The sequence below is a fragment of the Onychostruthus taczanowskii genome, unplaced genomic scaffold (assembly GCF_017590055.1).
Source record: "Onychostruthus taczanowskii isolate IOZ18803 unplaced genomic scaffold, ASM1759005v1 scaffold12, whole genome shotgun sequence".
NCBI classification, from domain to species: domain Eukaryota; kingdom Metazoa; phylum Chordata; class Aves; order Passeriformes; family Passeridae; genus Onychostruthus; species Onychostruthus taczanowskii.
The window spans coordinates 3,670,961-3,689,249 of NW_024498351.1; the positions used below are offsets into that span (position 1 = coordinate 3,670,961).

An 18,289-nucleotide genomic window follows, 5' to 3' on the forward strand; every position below is an offset into this window, starting at 1 on the left:
AACCCAAAAAACCTTATATTTAATAAGTTGTTGACAGGAGAGATAGCAAAGACCTCTAAAGTTTTGTATTTCCAAAGCAGGGAACTGAACCTAACTGCTGTAATGCCTGGAAACATCCAATCTCAGTATTTTAAAACCTAACTTGGAAAAAAAGCAAATATAGCAGAGGAGGAAACAGAAAGAAGATAAATGGTGAAGGAATGTGAATCAGGAAAAAAGTAAAGAAAATTGTTTCCAGGCATATTAATATGAGAAAAATTAACATGTCTTCACAATGACAGAGCTAACATTTTAAATTTTCATGCAAAGCAGCAATAAAAGACAGGATTTTTGAGTATTTTATATAATTTCACCCTGTAATAGAAACTGGAAGTGGAAAAATAAGCATTTTATTAGGAGAGGAGGCTAAAACTAGATTTCACCAGTATATAGAGAGGGATGGTACTGCCTGCTTAAAGCCAGCTCTTCTGACACACTCCAGAAAGCAAACAGCAGAGTATGCTAAGGGACTGTTTCAAAGTCATGTCCCAGTACTAAGAAAATTAACCTTTATCCCACACCCTCCCATAGTATACATCCACTCAGCATATCAGTGTGAGAAGTCTAGCAATATTTAGCTGCCCTTCTCTGCCTATCCTAATACAGTTCAATAAGCTTCCTGGAGCAAGGACTGGGAAGAATCTGATGCTTCCAAATGCTGAAACCAGCATTTGTAAACAAAATGCCTGGGAGAAAACCAGCAGCCTTGACATTGTAATAGCCTTTGTCAATACCATATTTATAAAGCTACTTTAAAAAAGAGGTGATGCTTCCTACTGTAGCTCTTACTTCAGCTATGTCTCAAATCAAAGTGAAAATCCTACAACTTAAAATTCACCAACTGATTTATACTCCAGACACAAGTTCTTCTATCTTAACTAATATCTGGAGCTACCAGCATATAAGGAGCCCAAATTACTGCCTAGGACAGAAAAAAATACCAAGACCTGGACCCAGGTTACCTGTGCAACTTCAATTCTGACATTTCTGAGTATGTTCACATCTGCCTCTCAGCCTTAAGATATTTCTGCCATTTTCCTACCTCCCCTCATTCCTATATGCACTTCACTAAGTTTGAGTTTGGTTCAATTAAAGCAAAGCTACAAACAAACTTTTAATTGTGCAGTTTTCCACCAGTAGATTACACATGTTTTCCAGAGCAGTGGTGTAACAAGAAGCAGCAGTCTTGGAGAAGTGTTACTAAATGCTGTGACTGACCAACTGTCGTTTGCAACATTTGGTGTTTTTATTTGGAGGAATCAGGAAATCGTAGAAATATAACTTACACAGCTTTTTTTTTTTTTTTCAGGAGCGAAGATCCCAACTGTTATCAGGAAAGAAATGCAAAGTAAATGCAACTAAAACCCAGTTTGAGATTACACAGCACATACTACAGCATACTAATTGCTTCATGTTAATTACTTCCTTAATTTGAAATGAATATGCCTCTGACAACAGCAATTTTTTAAAAAGTTATCCTTGTTAACTGCTCTGTCACCTTGATAAGTGGTCAAAGCAGTTCACTAACAACTACTTAACTCTATACACCCTATTTACACTGAATGACCTCATAATTTGATCAGGTCTTTAGCGACTCATGGTCAAGCTTGCTGGTGTGTATTTGCAGTTTCCTCAATTTCCCACCATTTTGATACCTGCTAGCACAGTCTGGAGCATAGCTGGTACCTTCAGGAAGTCAACAGGAACAAATACTTCCAGCAGCAACAAAGCGTTCACCTTTTGGCCATAACTTGATAATAAGTTCACTGGAGGTTTTGCAAAAGAAAATTTTCGGAAACTTATAGTCACTCAAATTGAGGTGGACTTCCATTGGGGCAGCTACAGGCACACCTCTGAATCCAGCACAGGCACCTGCCAAAAGTGAAGTTTCTGCACCAACCATGGATATATTAAAACAATTCAACAGAAATATTTGGTTTCAGACACTGAGAAAACAACTTGTTCTTATTGTGTTGCCATTAAACCTTTTTTTCTTTTTTTCAACTGCAAGAATGATCAAACACTACATCAGGCTGGCAAGAGGACTTGCAGAGTCTCCATCCTTGAAGCTTTTCAAAACCTGACCAGACAAGGTCCTAAGCAATCTGCTCCAGTCAACTCTGCTTTGAGCAGGTGGGTTGGACTTGATTATTTTCAGGGGTCCCTTCCAGCCCTAGAGCTTCTGCAATTCTGTGACATCAGACCAGATTTTAGATCTCGATATTCAAACTATACAGTACAAAAAGGACATAAACCCATTAACTTTAACAGCAGGCTTACAAGAAACAGCAATAAATGAATGTCAGGTATTTCTGGCTCCCAGGTAATTTAATATCTCTGTTAAACCAAAGGGCAAGTGACAAGTAAGAAGGAAGAAATGAGATCATGCAGAATTGTTGAACTAAATAATTTCAGTGCTTCAATTTAAGCAGACTTTTCTGAACAGACCTACAGCAAATTTCAATTTAAACTGCACAGCCTGACAACACTTCCTTGCCATTCCTTTTAAATATGGGAAACCAGGACAAGCATTTATGGGATCAACCATCAGAAACAAGAACAACATCACAGCAACAAGACAGGCAGGCCTGAACTGAAAAGACATTTTCAGCAGCCTTTCAAAAATGCACCTCTGTAGGTCCTGAAGCACGCTGGTATGAACACAATGCAGCAGTGTCATGCCAAATCATGTCTTTGACATGCCTATGATGTTCTCAGAAGGACCACCCTGGGTACGAGTTAGCTCACCTAAACTTAGGGAGCTAAAAACTGACTACGAATGTCTTGTAGCGAATATTCAAATTTACTGGTTTGTGCACATGGCCTGCAGCAAGACTATATTACCTACACCAAAGAGAGGCAAAAAAACCTCCCCTGTACAAATCTTCCTAGACTTAACACTTTTGAGTGTCTTTGAAGCAAATTTACCAGACCAAACAAATGATATATAGAACACCATTAACACAGGGCAAAGGAGTAACCTCCTGGTAAAGTATGCCACTGTAGAAAAAACACAAGGTACTCTGGCACAAAGGAAAAACACAAGTGGCAACACCACATTAAGCTCTGGTAGCTGGACCTCAGAGAAAACCTTCACTTTCAGCACTCTTAATGATATCTGAGGTATTCAGATGACAGTTTGCTTCTCAGGTTAGGATTTCTTCTGGCACGCTGGTATATCTATTTTAACAGATCCCACCTTCACTGCAAATACACTGGTCTCTTCTTGTACCAGAAGAAGGCACAGTGGATCCCTCTGTGCTTTCTCTGTCACAGTACATACCCATGACGAATGGCTCTATACATACTAATCCTGAAAAACAGAATGGACGGGGAAACACCACAACAGACAGGGGACTATGTACTTCCTAGTGATAGCTTGTGGAGAAAGGGAGGTGAGGAACACTTTAGAAGCATATTTGTGAACTCCTAAATGATTATTCTGGCTGTGACACCAAAATCCAAAACCTATTAGCTGAAGTACTAGCTGTGAAGCCTCTGGAAAATGTTAAGAGACTTACTGAGACAGGATGAACACCAGGAAATAAAACTTCTGGTAAGTAGTTACATAGCATGACATTTTCCTTACCCACTAAATGCAATACTTAATATCCTCAGCTTTATTTATATTTGCTCTATATGGAGGACTAAATGCTTTCTTTAGAATAGAAAGTGCTATCCTAATTAGCATAAAATTCTGCTTTTAACATTATAGATGTTTTTGCTTACATAAGTACTAACAACCATCACTGCACCAAGGCAAATGAAATCTAGATATATTCTTAAATTATTACCAGACTGTAAAGCATAATGCAATAAATTCAATTCAATGCAATAAAATGACTAAAATTCACAGTAGTCAAAATGTGTACATGCTGAATGCTAAATGTAAAATTACAGCTCCTCTTCATGCACACTGTCAAATTACTATGACATCCTATATTAATGTCATTTTTGAGGAGCTGAAAGATCATGCTACTTATAATGACATAGACCGTCTCTTTAATTACAGATAAAACTCTCAGGAAAATCTCATGAATTATTGCAGAAAGGATCTATTTAAATTTTTTCGAGTAATATATGTTTCTTCCAGGGAGAGAAAAAGCTTGAGTAAATAGTATCATTACTTGCATTCAGTATTCATTCTTTTGAAAGCTCAAATCACAGAAATTTAATAATATTTCATGTCTTACTTCTGTAGAGGCAAAGTATTTTCCAAGACAGTTAAGAATGTAAAATAGAAAGTCCAAAATTCATATTGTAAAAATGTTACCAACAGACAGCATGTAAAATGTCAAAAGGTAAATCTCACAGTTTGGGGTCAGTGGAGGTCTACCCATTTTTGCACTATCTCCAATTATTCTAAGTTTTAATATTTGCAAATTTAGGCTGTTTTACCGTGAAAAAGAAGAGATGAGAACCTTTCTTCACATCAATATGTTGGGTTTGGTTATTTTTTAATGACAAATACATTGCAGAAGAATCACATTCTGGACAGAAGCAGAATGACTGATACATTCACACCACGGACCCAAGGGCCTTTCTGGAATGGGCAGTATTAAATAACTGAGGTTAAACTCCAGATGGCTGTATTTCAAATTAGCCTGGCAGCAATGTATACATGGTACCCAGCAGATGTCAATCATTACAACAGAGGCTCATTTGGGAAGCTGAAGTTAGCACTGCTTTTAACAAGCCTGAGTCTCAGTGTGGGCAGCAGGAGACACTGTCTAGCTTGCAGCGTGCAGGTGTCAAGGTCTTAGCAGCAGCAGGTGCTGCTGGGGTGGCCCCTCTGAGGAAGGATACGGGCTTGTCCTGTGCTGGACACAGCCACTCAGAGCTGCCTCTGACAGACCCAATGCTGGCCACAGCTGAGCCCATCAGTGACACTCGCCCTGCCTCTGTGCTGATGTATTTAAGAAAGGGCTAAAAACACTGCACAGCAGCTGTGAAAGAGGAGTGAGAACATGTGAAAGAAACTGTCCTGCAGACACACAGGTCAGAGAAAAAGAAGCGAGGAGGTGCTGCAGGTGCCAGAGAAGATTCCCCCCACAGAGCCAGAGCAGATATCCATCCACACTGCAGTCCATCAAGAACGTTCTCTAGAAACAAGGTGTATCAAATAGAAAAGGGAAGAGAATAAAAAGAAGGGATTAAGAGAATATCCTCAGGGCCCTCTTGCAATTTCTAACCAAGTGAAAGCTGTGAAAACCATAAAGGTACAGTAGGGAACTGAGGAAGGTGCAGGAGACACGGCAACATGAATGTTGCTGTCAGTTTCTTCCTTCCAAGGTCTGGACTTTGTTAGGATGATCAGTGCTTGCAGGTTTAATTACTATGGATGCAACTTTTTACTGACAAGGAAGTTACTGACAAGCAAAGCTTTGTAGAAACTTCCTTGGAATAACTGTATAAAAGATAATTGATCTGAGGTTTTAGTAAGGGAAGATGCAGTTGGTTTGCAGAGATAGCCCATTAGATTTATGGCTCAATTAACTACCAATGCTATTTCATTTCTACTTCTAAACACTTTGTCCAGTATGCAAGTATTGTGGCTCCATGTTCTGCCTAGAATACCCCTCCCAACACCCAAGTTGTCCTCTCACAGACACAGCTATATAAATTACCATTTCCAAAGGAATAAGCTTGGGGATATGAAAACAATTTCCCAAAGAAGTGCTAAAAGGAGACAGCTAAAACCAGCTTGCTCACTGACATAGTGCTCTTCAGCCAACAATTATACATGCACAGAAGCATGGGAAAACTGAAGAGGAAAGATTCAACTCACAGGTTCTCTTCTGTGCTCTCAAAGAGAAAGGCGAAAGTATTTTATACTCATTTTTATCTACTGGATAAGTCTGAGGGAGCTCATTTCATATTTTATTTTATAAAATAGTTCTTGTTCACTGAGATGTTTCTCACTTCTAATCTAGGCTCCATCTCTTGAACTTGCTTCTTGTGATCAGTTCTCAAAGATCAAACTTAGCTGACCTAATCCCACAATTTCTGTCGTCAAAATTCATTTCCCAAGCTGTTTAAAGGACTAATACATGCTACAATGAAAAATACATGAGCCACCTATGGTCTAATGAGTGCTTAACATCATGGAAACACTTATCACCCAAAGCAGCAGGATCTATGGAGTCTGAAACAAAGCAGCAGAGAAATAAGCTTATTATCCATAAAGAGAGAAGCCTAATCTTAAAACATTTCAGACTAATAAAATATCAGACACAGCCCACTTTTGTTATAAAAAGGAAATTATTAAACTCCAAGAATTGCAACACAGGATAAAACCTCTTTTATCTGAGTTTTGGTCCTGTGAGCTGCTGCAAGAAAAAGTAAAAATACCTCCCTCCAATGTCTGTAAATGAGATCTATAACACCTGAGAGATGAGATGAAATGAGATGAGATAAATGAGATGAGAGATGAGATAAATGAGATCTATAACAAGTCTCAGGACCCTGTCTCTAAACCAGCATTGAAAACTACTATTCACTCTGAACAAAAGTGTAGCTGTCTTTGTGGGACAGGAAAAAGCACTGTGGAAAACAAAGGTTTCAGATACATACTAACTGTTCAGGAGAGATAATCAATAGCATAGCACACATACTTTATGGTCTACTGTTTTACAATTCTAGTTTTGTAAGTGTTGCAACATGACAGAGCATGATTTATCAATGCATTTTCAAAACAAAAGGGTTTTACTTAACTTACAATATAGCTTGCCAGATGCATGAAAGATTTCCGTTAATAATGCGGTACCAATTCAAAATTTTGTGTCTTCGTGCAAGACTGACAATAGATTAACTATTATGTTAAAATTAGAAAGTGTTCAAGGCTACCAAGCAAGTAAAGCACTTAATCACACAGTTCTTCTAAGCATAAGAACAGTTGCGTTGCACTACAGGGGAAGTTATGAAGCATATGATTAAATGCAACTAAATTGGATACAAATTACAAAAAATGTAATTTTGAAATGTCTCTAAAGCACACTGGAAAAAAATGGGCTTGTGAGACATGAAAAACAGTCTTTTTTTTGCCAGAGTTTGTCTTTCATGTATGGAAGATGTAAAGATAAAGGAAGACAACAGCTGTTGCCTTTTCAAAGACACAGATGACTTCTTACTTCCCAGTGAGGTCAAGTTTTTTAAAATCACCTCAAAAAATATTACATAGAGGTTCAGAGCAAAGCTTGATAGTAAGTTAATTTTTGCTGTATAATGAACTTTAGACCTTCATGCAAGTCTGATAAGCAGCCATGTACAAATGACAAATTCAGTCTAATTTTAGAGAAAACGCCTATATCTCAGTAACAATCCTCATCATACATCCACAAGAGACTGACAATAGTCCCCCTACCTAGTAAAATACTTCCCTACCCTTGGAAAAGCAGTAAAAAACAAAAATAAACAAAAAAAACAACCAAACAAAAAACTCCACAAAGAAACAAATAAGAAAAACAAACAAACAGGGAAAAAACCCCCAAAATAAACAACAAAAAAGTGCAGCAATTAGCCTCATCAAGTAGGCAAGGATGAGCAATAAGTATAAGAAGAAGAAATCTCATCCACCACCTAGACTTAACAACTCTAGTCATGAGACAAGAAAAAATAAATAAAAAAAAAAAACTCATGAAAATTGAAAAGAAAAAGCAGCAATGTTCATTTCTAATCTCTTCTAAAAAGAGACCAAAGATATGGTGAGAAAAAAGGCTATTTTTCCTTGTTCCCCTTGTGCTGCTTGGAGTGAGGAGAAATAAACATAGGAAGATTTTCAAGGCTTGTGCTATGACCTTGAATTATCAGAGGTTCTTGCCAATGCTACCACAAAGAACCACATGCCCAAAGTGGAAAACTGCACTGCAGTGACTGCAGGAGGCTGCGGGACAAAGCTAAAGACAAAAGAGATCTTATGTTCATCCCAGGATTTGACATGTGAGGCCCCATTTCCACAGGGAGCACCAAGCCAAACATCTTGCAGCTAAGAAGTATGTTGGGCAGACAAAAAAGAAACTGACTCACATCAACACATATGGTTTGAAGGGCAAGTTCTGCCTTTTCATACCTTAACACAACAGTTTCATTAACAACCATCATGGATAATGCTCAAAGTTAGTTAAAATCTCAACCACACTCTCGACAGCTCAGAAATTTAACTTCAATATTTAAAGAAAAAACCCACCATGTTTCTTTGTTCATGAAGACAATAAAAATAGAAAATGCAAAATAATGGGACTGCATGCTCATTACTCTGATGGGAAACACTGCTTGACTTGCATTATTCCTTTATACTCACATATCATACTTCTAAATAATTGCACACAGGGAAAAAAAACCAAAACAAAACAAAAACCTTTTACAAAAAAGTTGCTGCATTTTATAAAATCTGGAACAAGGCTTTGTCTCCTCACAAGATGTGGACTACAGCCACTGCCTTCATGTTACCCATTCTACCCCAGAGGAGAACAGCACCCACTGAGACCTTCACTGGAACGGTCTCCATCGCCCTTCCCAATGTGGTGAGCATTATGGCCCTGCTTCAGTATGTTCTGAATAACCCTAGATCTTTCTTGGATCATAGCTAGAGTGGCTCAGCATCTGGCAGGATTGAGACCTAAGGATATGCAAGAAGAAATTAGCAATTTCCATTTAAATGCTAATACTTATTCTTCCCAGTGAAAATTGAAGTATAACAAGTGATCCCTCAGCACACAGAAAGAACCTTGATTGTTATTTAATGATCACAACGAATAGTTAGAAAGCATGAAATTAAGCTAATAAATCTTCTGTTGAGCCTGACATTTTCAACAAACAAAAGTACTCAAAGTTTCCAAAAACAGTTCCATCCAATTTTCTTCATTTTAGACTAAATCTTCCATGTTCTTCCATGTTCTTCAGTTACAGATCCACATATTGGCACCACACAAATTAAACTGAAACACCCAGCTAATTCAACCATTTTTTAAAAGACTTCTTTTTAGTGCTACCTGGACAATATAAAATATACTGTATTCTACAAAGTTCAAGTTCATGAATCAGCACTATCCACCACAGCATCTGTTTGCTTTTCAATGATAAATTAGGAAATTAGACAAACACTATCGAAGCAGGTTTTTTTCCTTTCTCATTGCAGCCTCCTAGGAGGACATAAATACAGTTTGGTTTGTTTAGAGTTTTAGCATTTTTAAACTGTATTCTATTCTAAGTACAGGTAAGATGGGGATGATTTTTATTTGACAAGTAAGTAATTTTAACAATTAATTAAACAATTTAATATTTTTTTGAAAATAGTCATCAAGACTGCTTTTTCTTTCACCCCTGCAAAAGGGAAAGATAAAACAAAGTTCCCCAGACTCCAATCCCTGTGTCTTCAAACTTAGTAGTCAATACTTAATATTATTTGTGAGAGCTTGAATGAATCAGTCAGTGAAATGGCTCCTTAATTTAACAGAAACTTCTTAGTTTATGAATAAACTTGTATCACTAAAATACCTGTTCAGAAAGAAGTATATTTCTAGAAGCCTCTTCATGCACCAATGAAAAAGAACACTAGTGAACTTCAGCTACATAAAAACAATACTGTCATTACCTAATCCCACAAGTGCCTCATTTTTGTTGATAATATAAACACACATGCACATATGTGTGTGCACATGAGAATTACAACACTCCCACACACTACAGCCCCGGTAGTAAAAACAACATAAACTCTCTCCAGAGTTAAAAGCATATGTAAAATACAACAGAAGCAATGCAGTTATTTCATTCTTAGAAGTGGGACACTCTTTATGGGGAGATACATGTATCAAGACTCCACATTAACACTCCGCATGATGCCATGGTCAGCTGCAGAGGGTTTTCTGGAATATTTCTAGTAAGAAAACAGAGTCTTTTACAGGTTCCAACTTTCTCTGCAACCTGTCCAACAAGGAAGAGGTCACTACTATTTGCTCTAGATTACCTTACTCCCACTTCCCTTCTCTTCTCCATGTACTGTCCCCTCCACTAGAACAAGTTGAGTGGATGGCCTCAAGTGTTTGGACACCGAGCTCGTGTCATGGCACAAAAGACGAACATCAGACCTGTGGTGCTTGGCCTATGTGATAGTGTAAGTAACATAACTAAGAATAAGCTTCTCCTACCTCCTTCATCTCTGGGAAGTTTTGTATATCAAAGAAATATCTAACCCACGGCCATATGAAATATAAACTGCATCTGAGCCTGCTGAATCAGATCATCTCATCAATTAAGTCAGGTCAATTCCATTTCCATTACATATTTCTACAATTATAAAAGTTCTCTATGCCAATTAATTTTGAAAGACTTCAAGGTAGGTGGTCTAAGCTCAGCATCACATGAAAGCAAAACAAACTTCACTCAAGAAATGACTCTTTACAATAAATCAATTGTAGACAGAGCTGGTAGCATTTGTGATAGCTGCTAGGAAACTAAAGGTTACTTAACAACTGTTATTTAAAGACTAGTTCCCAATCATAATGCTGCCAACTTTGAATCCTTCAGGCTGAAATTCTTGCTTATCTCAATCTAGCTTCTTTTTAAATTATAAATTCACCACATCTGTAAGACAAAGAGTGTTTGTGCTGTCCACAAAGCTCATACATAATTTTTTTATGTATTTGAGTACAATATAGAACTCTTCTACTCTCTTTGAGAAGAAACTTTACTATCTAGGTATTTTAGAAGAGAGACTTGATTGATCCAAGAGTTCTGCCACATTCCAAACTTAGAAGAAATGCCTAGTATGGCCAACCTGATAATCCAAGCCCATATGTCTAAACTGTTGAAGACTACTGCTAGGAATGCACAGATCCAGGGAAAAGCGAGTAGATACCTACACAAATAAGGGACAGGAATAAAGGAGAGTGCTGGGTAAAGTCTAAAGAAGGTGATGCTATGGGAATCCATTTATATTAAAACACATTCCCCTCCAATATCTGGTTGACTTTCCACGCATGCTAAACTCATCCTGTCTGTATGTGTATTCCACTATGACCATACCACTTTCACAGGATCCTGACTGACACTCTGCATTCAGTATCATGAATAAGGACAGCACAACAAACTAAATCTTCTCTGCAGGACACCTGCTTTATTTATAAATGGGAAACCACACAGAAACTGCTGGAAGGAGCAACTTAGCAGCAGAATCCAGTGCCCATCAGCAATCATTTTATGACAGAGCATCCTAAGGTGAAATGGGATATCCAAGACAAATACACATGGTGTGCTTCAAGCCCAGCAAAAGAGCAATACAAAACCTGGGGCATGGAAGTTGCAAAGAGCTTCAAACAAACCCACAGAGCACTGTTACAGTCTTCAGTACAAATTGTCTGATCTGCAAAAGAATTTCAAGTCCCTTGAAATTTCAAGAGTATTAACTCCTTGGCAAAGTCCTATACTTGAACTTAAATTACATCAAGCACATGTGTAGTGAAGTTAAAGGGGACACACAGTTTCTGACCCAACACAGTGCCCTGTGCTGCAGAGAACTTGAATTGCATCCTGTGCCCATTCCTCATGACAGCAGGAGCACCTCTCAGGTGGCAAGAACACACTCACTGTCACCACAACAAATCTGGTGCAGCAGCTGTGTACAGAAAGAGTGCCCAGCACAGCCACACTGTGCAGTCTTGATTCATCCCCAGAGCACAGTCATCCATCCTGTTGAATGAGGCAGTGGGGAACAGTATGCAATCTTATAAGCAGGCTGTGTCCTAACACATGCATAAAAAGGCAAAATTAAGACTGTCTTCCTCTCCCATTTCCTAGTCCATATATTTTCCTTATGCAACATTAACATTCTTTTAGATTCATCTGTTAAACCTGGAAAAACACCAACTTAAATGTTTTGTGCATGAGTTCAAACTCCACAGATTTCAGCTGTGACTGGCTCATCGCTTTCAATATTTAAACAAAGAAAACAAGTATCAAAGACTGTTCTAGAAGCTACAGTATGGGATATAAAAGCAATGGGAGCTTTTGTATGCAGGAATTGTCCTGCTAGCTAAAAATTCTTTCCTAAGAATTCTATGCTTGCTTACAGGCTAAATTACATATTAGAATCAAGCACACACAAAAACTACATTAAAACAGTTAAAACTGCAGCAGCATGACTTGCCTACTAACAAACAGAACTAAATAAATGAGTAGCTGTATGACACAACATTCTCTATCCACTCAATTCTTACCACTGCACCTGGCTTATTATCACATGCAGTATACAGTGTGAAAAGGCCATTTTGGTACAATAATCCAGGAAGGTTATCCATGGACAATGGAAAAATGTAGTAGAGATCAAAACTGTATTTGGTCTTAAGACTGGCAGAAATTGCTATGAAAATCAGAAATGGATTACAGAAATAGATACACCATAGAATATGAAAAAAAAAACCAACAAACAAAGCTTAAACTTAGCAACAAACTAAATTACCTAATCAACACTTAGAGAAGAAAAAAAAATCAATAAAATATAACATAGGTCAGTGCTTAAGGCAAAGCAACAAAAAGAAGCATGCTCTGATGCACTATGGAAACAGAAAGGTTTCTTACACATCTCTACTATTATTTTTCCTCGGGCAGCATGAAAAATATATGTTGTATTCTTTACTTACAAGCTATGGAGATCTTACTTGTTACTCTGTCCATATGAATAACAATAAACCCTGGGAAGAAATGCTTTTTTTCAGTTTGATGTTGTAAAATTACAATATGAAGTATAGGCTAAATAAATTTCTGTACATTAGGTTTTCGAAAGCTTTCCAAGCTTCCACAACTCTATATAACAGCAGAACTGAGAAACACAAAACCAAAACACCTGATTTAGGTGTTCTGTGAAAACTCTGAAAAGATCATTTGTTCCTCTGGCTACTTTAGAGTTTGATTCCATTTGAAGAGTAAATACTACTGAACTGTTATAACAGTAAAAAGAAAAGAAGAGTGAAAATTCTTGCCAGGGGGATGGTGTAAATCAAAACCATGCTTTTCATAAAAGCACCAATCCTAAATCCCACAGTGCCTCTTCTTACTTGACTACCTACACAACAGACTACAGACTTTTAACTCCTTGCCTAAATTGAGGTTACAAAGAATGAAAAGTTGCTGAATCTAGGCTGACACCCACATTCCAAAGAAGCCACTTCAAGATACACATCTAAGCTTAAACACAAGATAAGGATAATAGCACTTGACTCTAAAACATGGAGCAGAAGGAAAGAGAGAAACTCTAGTTATCCTAAAATTAAGCCCTATGAAACAAGCATCCAGAGCTGAAGTTACAGTAGGAAGAAATCTAAGCACATTAAGGCATGGAAACGGACTTTAGGCAGCAGAACATACACATCAGCTCACACAAATCCTTGCACAAGTCCCTCAGTAAGAGATTAAAGAAATTGCTCATTTATGGAATCAGAACCAAAATAGTTCAGACACTTAAAAGCTAGTATAACTTGTTTCCTTTAGGATAAAATACACTGCAACTTGTGTTAAATAACCTACCACAGTGAAGGAAATATTTAAATTATTTAATTACCCGACAAAAAACAGCAGAAGCTAGAAGGACCTAGAAGAAACCGAGGGAATGAGCAACAAAATGGAGAAGTGACAAAGTAATAAACACAGCATGCATAATATAAATCACCTAGAATTATACTGGAATATAAACCACAAACTTCAGAATTCGGAATTGCTTTAGAGGCTCCCATAAACCATTTAGCTCTTCTGCAATCAGAGAGGTAATAAAAAACAAACTTAGCCTGAATAAAACCTGGAATAACAAAATGCCATGAAAGCTATTAAATCATCCCTCCAGAAGTCAATGGGATGCTGTCCCAGAGCACAGTGCTCAAATCAAGATACATTATCTTGAAATAATAATGCAGTGCTGTAAAGCAGAAGGAGAATCGGCAATTCCAGCAGTACTGCCAAAGCACAACTTCCTTTTCCCTGAGGAGAAACTTCGTATGTCCACATTCTAAAGACCAAGAACTGCTCTTCTCGAAGATGAAATATAGCAGAAGGGCACACCAAGTATGGCACAATGTCTAGAACAAAGAGAGGACTGTTTCTTCCATGTTTCTCTCAATGAGAAAAAACAGCAAACTGTTTCTTTTCAGTTTTAGAACTGAAATGTTACCATGCCATAACTGGGAGAAGATGGCATTTAATTCCTGGCTTGATAAGCAACCTGTGTACTTTCTTCAAAGAGGAAAGTGGAAACTATACATTTATAAATACATCAAGACAGTTATCATTATAATATTATCTAAAAAACATGAAACAAAATTTAAAATCTATAGAACTAGAGCTGCTAGACTAGGGCCACCAAAATGGCAGACTTTATGTTCCAGGTCTGTGCCACAGGTACCTTTTTCCCATATCTTTCCAAAGACTGGAAAAGCAATGGCTCCAGCATTCCCAAAGGAAAGCTGATATTGCTCATAATGCTCCAGGAACTAAGTGTAACAAACTACCATGGACTCCAAATGTAAAATCATCATATGGCATTCATACCAGTGAACTACGGTTTATTTCCTCCTCTTAGGTCTTGGAAAAAAGGAAGAGTAAACCTACCTGAATGCTAAACAAGTAACAATCACAAAAACATACATTCAAAGCTGAAACAAGTTCTGGAAAAGGCTCTTCAGACCTCTTGCTTCAAGATGAGCACCAACAGCTTATATGAAATAAGGTGAATGTTTTCTGCAGGTCAACAATATTTCCTCAACCGCGGGATTTCTTGCTCTTTTCTGTAAGGCAGCAGATCCAGCGTTACTGACACAGAGGACAAGGGCCTGGACAAGCGGGTGGCCCAAACCATTCTAGCAGCATCTGCCCTCCTTACCATGAAATCACTTTTTCTTTTGTACTGATGTTTATTATACAGTTTTGTAAAGACAGAAGCTAAACCTTGTCCAAATTATCTGATTTAGTACATACCACGTAAGGACTAGATCAATTAAAGGAAAGCAGGAGGTTAGCACCTCCCAATATGAAGTGCTAGTGCCTCTCTGGAAGGCCTTCAATACCCTAAAAGTACTTAGAAGGAAGTAACACCAACCCAAAAGGAAATAGTTCAGGATTTGAGACAGTCAAGCTGTAAAGGTGTCACAGGAAAACAAAATTAACAAACTAAAATTTCTTCTCTTACTGCTATTTTTAAAATGGTAAGTTGTACCTAAAATTCATTTTCCATTCTCTGAAATTCAGTAAACTTATTGCAATGAAAAATCAGATTTTTCTCTTCCTTGCAGGCAAATTACACAGAAATGGCAGCCCACTTCAAAAAGAATTGTGCAAATATATTTCAATGCATGAACTATGCTTCCTGCTTAAATTAAAAAGTTGACATGACAAATAGATGAAAACATGGATCCTCATTAACACCTCTAGTAACCTCAGCCCAGCTATATTTTCACTCATCAAGCTGTCCTTCACCTCCAAAGAACTCAAGTGAGAAACGCTCAATAGGACCTAAAGAACTTTGTTTGTGAAAGACATTATTTCCATAGTAAGCAGGAAGATCAGAGTCTTGTTTAACTTTGAAAATTGATTCTATTAACAAACAAGACATTATTTCTTAACTAAGAAATCTTCCTTTAATCTAGAGATGGAGCAGTTTTCAGATTTTTTCATTTTGATCTTTTTCAAGGGAGTAATCCTTGAAACCAACAAAAACCAACCCCACAAAACACTGGAATGAAGCAGACAAAAATATATTATCCAACAAAAATGCCTTCACCTCCTGCTAACAGCTCCTTTGGAAACTGCTCAAGTACAAAGAAAACTATTCACACAAAGAAAGCATTTCTGAATAGCAGATAATATGAGGGATAAGTGGCAAGAAAGCATCACTGTGTGGAAAAAAAAAAACCAAACGAAAATATCATTCACATAATTAACAATAGTGTTGGCTCGTCATATACTGTACAGGGAAGATATAAAAGGATGTTAATCTTTAAAGAGGCAACAGTCAGGGTAAGAAAATAATGAAGACTAATATGACCAGCAGTGCAAAAGCTCCCAAAGGCCCTGTTTTCGATGGGAGTGCCACACTGTTATGGATGGCAACAAAGATGAGTTCCCAGCTCAGAAACCACACATCCCAAAGACAATTAAAAAAAAAAAAAAAGTAGGATATTAATCTGGTGTATTTAGCAGTTCTTGGATGTCCTTAGATGTGATATGTTTTTGGAGCCTGTAATACCACTTCAGCCTAGAGAAAAAGAGGATTATAACCCTTTTCCTGACAACATGATTCAGGAACAGTATGGGATGCTAAGTAAGAGGAAACAAAATATTCACCCTCTCAAACATGAAGTGCTTGGTTCACACAAATGCTGCCTATCCTGCAAAATGAGGAAAATAGGCTACTTTCCAGGTAGTAAAAAGTAGATTGCTCAATTATGTAACTTTTTTTTTAAGAAGATGGTAGTGGGTCTTTAATTTCTATATAATTTCCTTTATTGTACAAAGAAATTTTCGAAGTCCATTTCCATCAAAATATTAGACTTTCATCTGCATTATGTATGCTTATAAAACACATATTTTAAGAGGATGTTGCAGGAAAATGGCTGGAAGTCATTCCAGAAACTACTGCATTACATGTCCTTTCTGCAATCTAGGTGAAAAGGAGAGTATACATTATTCTAGTCTGGAAAACAGAAAAGAACAAGTCATTGTGAATTGAGCATTTGCTGCCAGAACAGCAGAAAGGCTTTAATGCAGCAGGAATTTCCCTTTTAAAACACAGAGAATTCTTTGTCAAATTGAAAAGGTTTAATCAATTACCAGCAAGTTTTCTGTTTACTTTCGCTGTGTTGGAGGTCAAAGGGACACTGTAATCACAGTTCATTCACAAAGCAATTAACTCAGATGCACGAACCTATGCAAATACTTGGTTAAAAAAGGTTTGAGAAGAACCCGTGTTCTTCAACAACCAATACAGCAGCAGTGTGGAAAAGTCTATTATGGACATATGATCTACCATGATTCCTATGAGGAAAGGCTGAGAGAACTGGAACACTTCAGCCTGGAGAAGAGAAAGCTTTGGGGTGACTTAATTGTGGACTTCTAGTACCTGAAGGGAGCCTACAAGATGGTGAGAGACCTCTTACAAGAGAGTGTAGGCATAGGACAAGGGGAAGTGGATTCAAACTGAAAGAGGGTAGGTTTAAGCTGGATGTTAAGAAGAAATTCTTTACTGTGAAACTGGAACAGGTTGTCCAGAGAAGCTGTGGATGCCCCATGCATGGAGGTATTTAAGGCCAGGTTGGATGGAGTGACAATGGAGCTCTGAGCAGCCTGGTTTAATTAAAGGTGCCTCCTGTCCACAGCAGGGGGGTTGGAACTAGATGGTCTTTAAGGCCCCTTCCAACCCAGGACAATCTATGATAGACACACATACAAAAAGGAATCAAAAATAGCAATGAGAGCAGCCTTGACATGCATGCTGCTAAAAGATGCAAATACAGTAAAAAATTACAGACTGTGCTCCACTTCCAAAAGCTCTAAATATGAGCATTCCTAAAACCCCACCATTCAATACTAAATACTGAAAATCAAGTTAATATATCCTCCTCATCCTTAATCCAGTAATACCTTTAAGTTCTGATGCACCTAATTGCAAAGCATTGCTGTAGCTAAAGATTATCCCCAGTCAGATAGATCCTAAGAAATCCCTTAAGCCTCCTTCTTCCAGAGGGATGAAGCAAGACCTGAAGGTAACAGCATATGGAAAATGCATGAGAAATAGCAGCCTAACAGAGATAGTATAAAACAGGGCAACACCCAGAAAAATACAGCTCTTAATAGATCCATTTAAATGACATCTCCAGTGTTAGATTTTTCAGTTATTGCACATCACATGGCAGCTACAGCCCTGTTTGCACAGCCTGGAACTCAGGTACACAGCACAGAGCCCTGTGTAGCCAAGAGCCACCTTGAGGACAAAGCTGATAAAACAAAAGCTGATTTTCTTGCTGGGAAGAACAAACACATACCAAATTGATGCTTTCTTATGAACAACTCAACATGTTTACAGCACCAAGTGTGTCTCCATGCACAACCTGGTAACATTCACTGGCTGCAGATGGCTTCAGTCACTGATGTTGTGTGTGAGGCACTAGGGGTGAGCTCAGAGACAGGGGCTGGCTGCATTTCACAGGATGTTCTCAGAGGGCTGCTTCGAATTCAGCTCCACTTGTCTGCTATGACACATTGCCCTCTCCTC

General features: G+C 37.9%; 1 protein-coding gene across 1 annotated transcript in view; it reads right to left on the reverse strand.

Annotated features, from left to right (window-relative positions):
* Positions 1 to 18,289, reverse strand: part of TNKS (tankyrase) — a 128,493-nt gene that overhangs the window by 80,545 nt on the left and 29,659 nt on the right. The window lies entirely within an intron of this gene.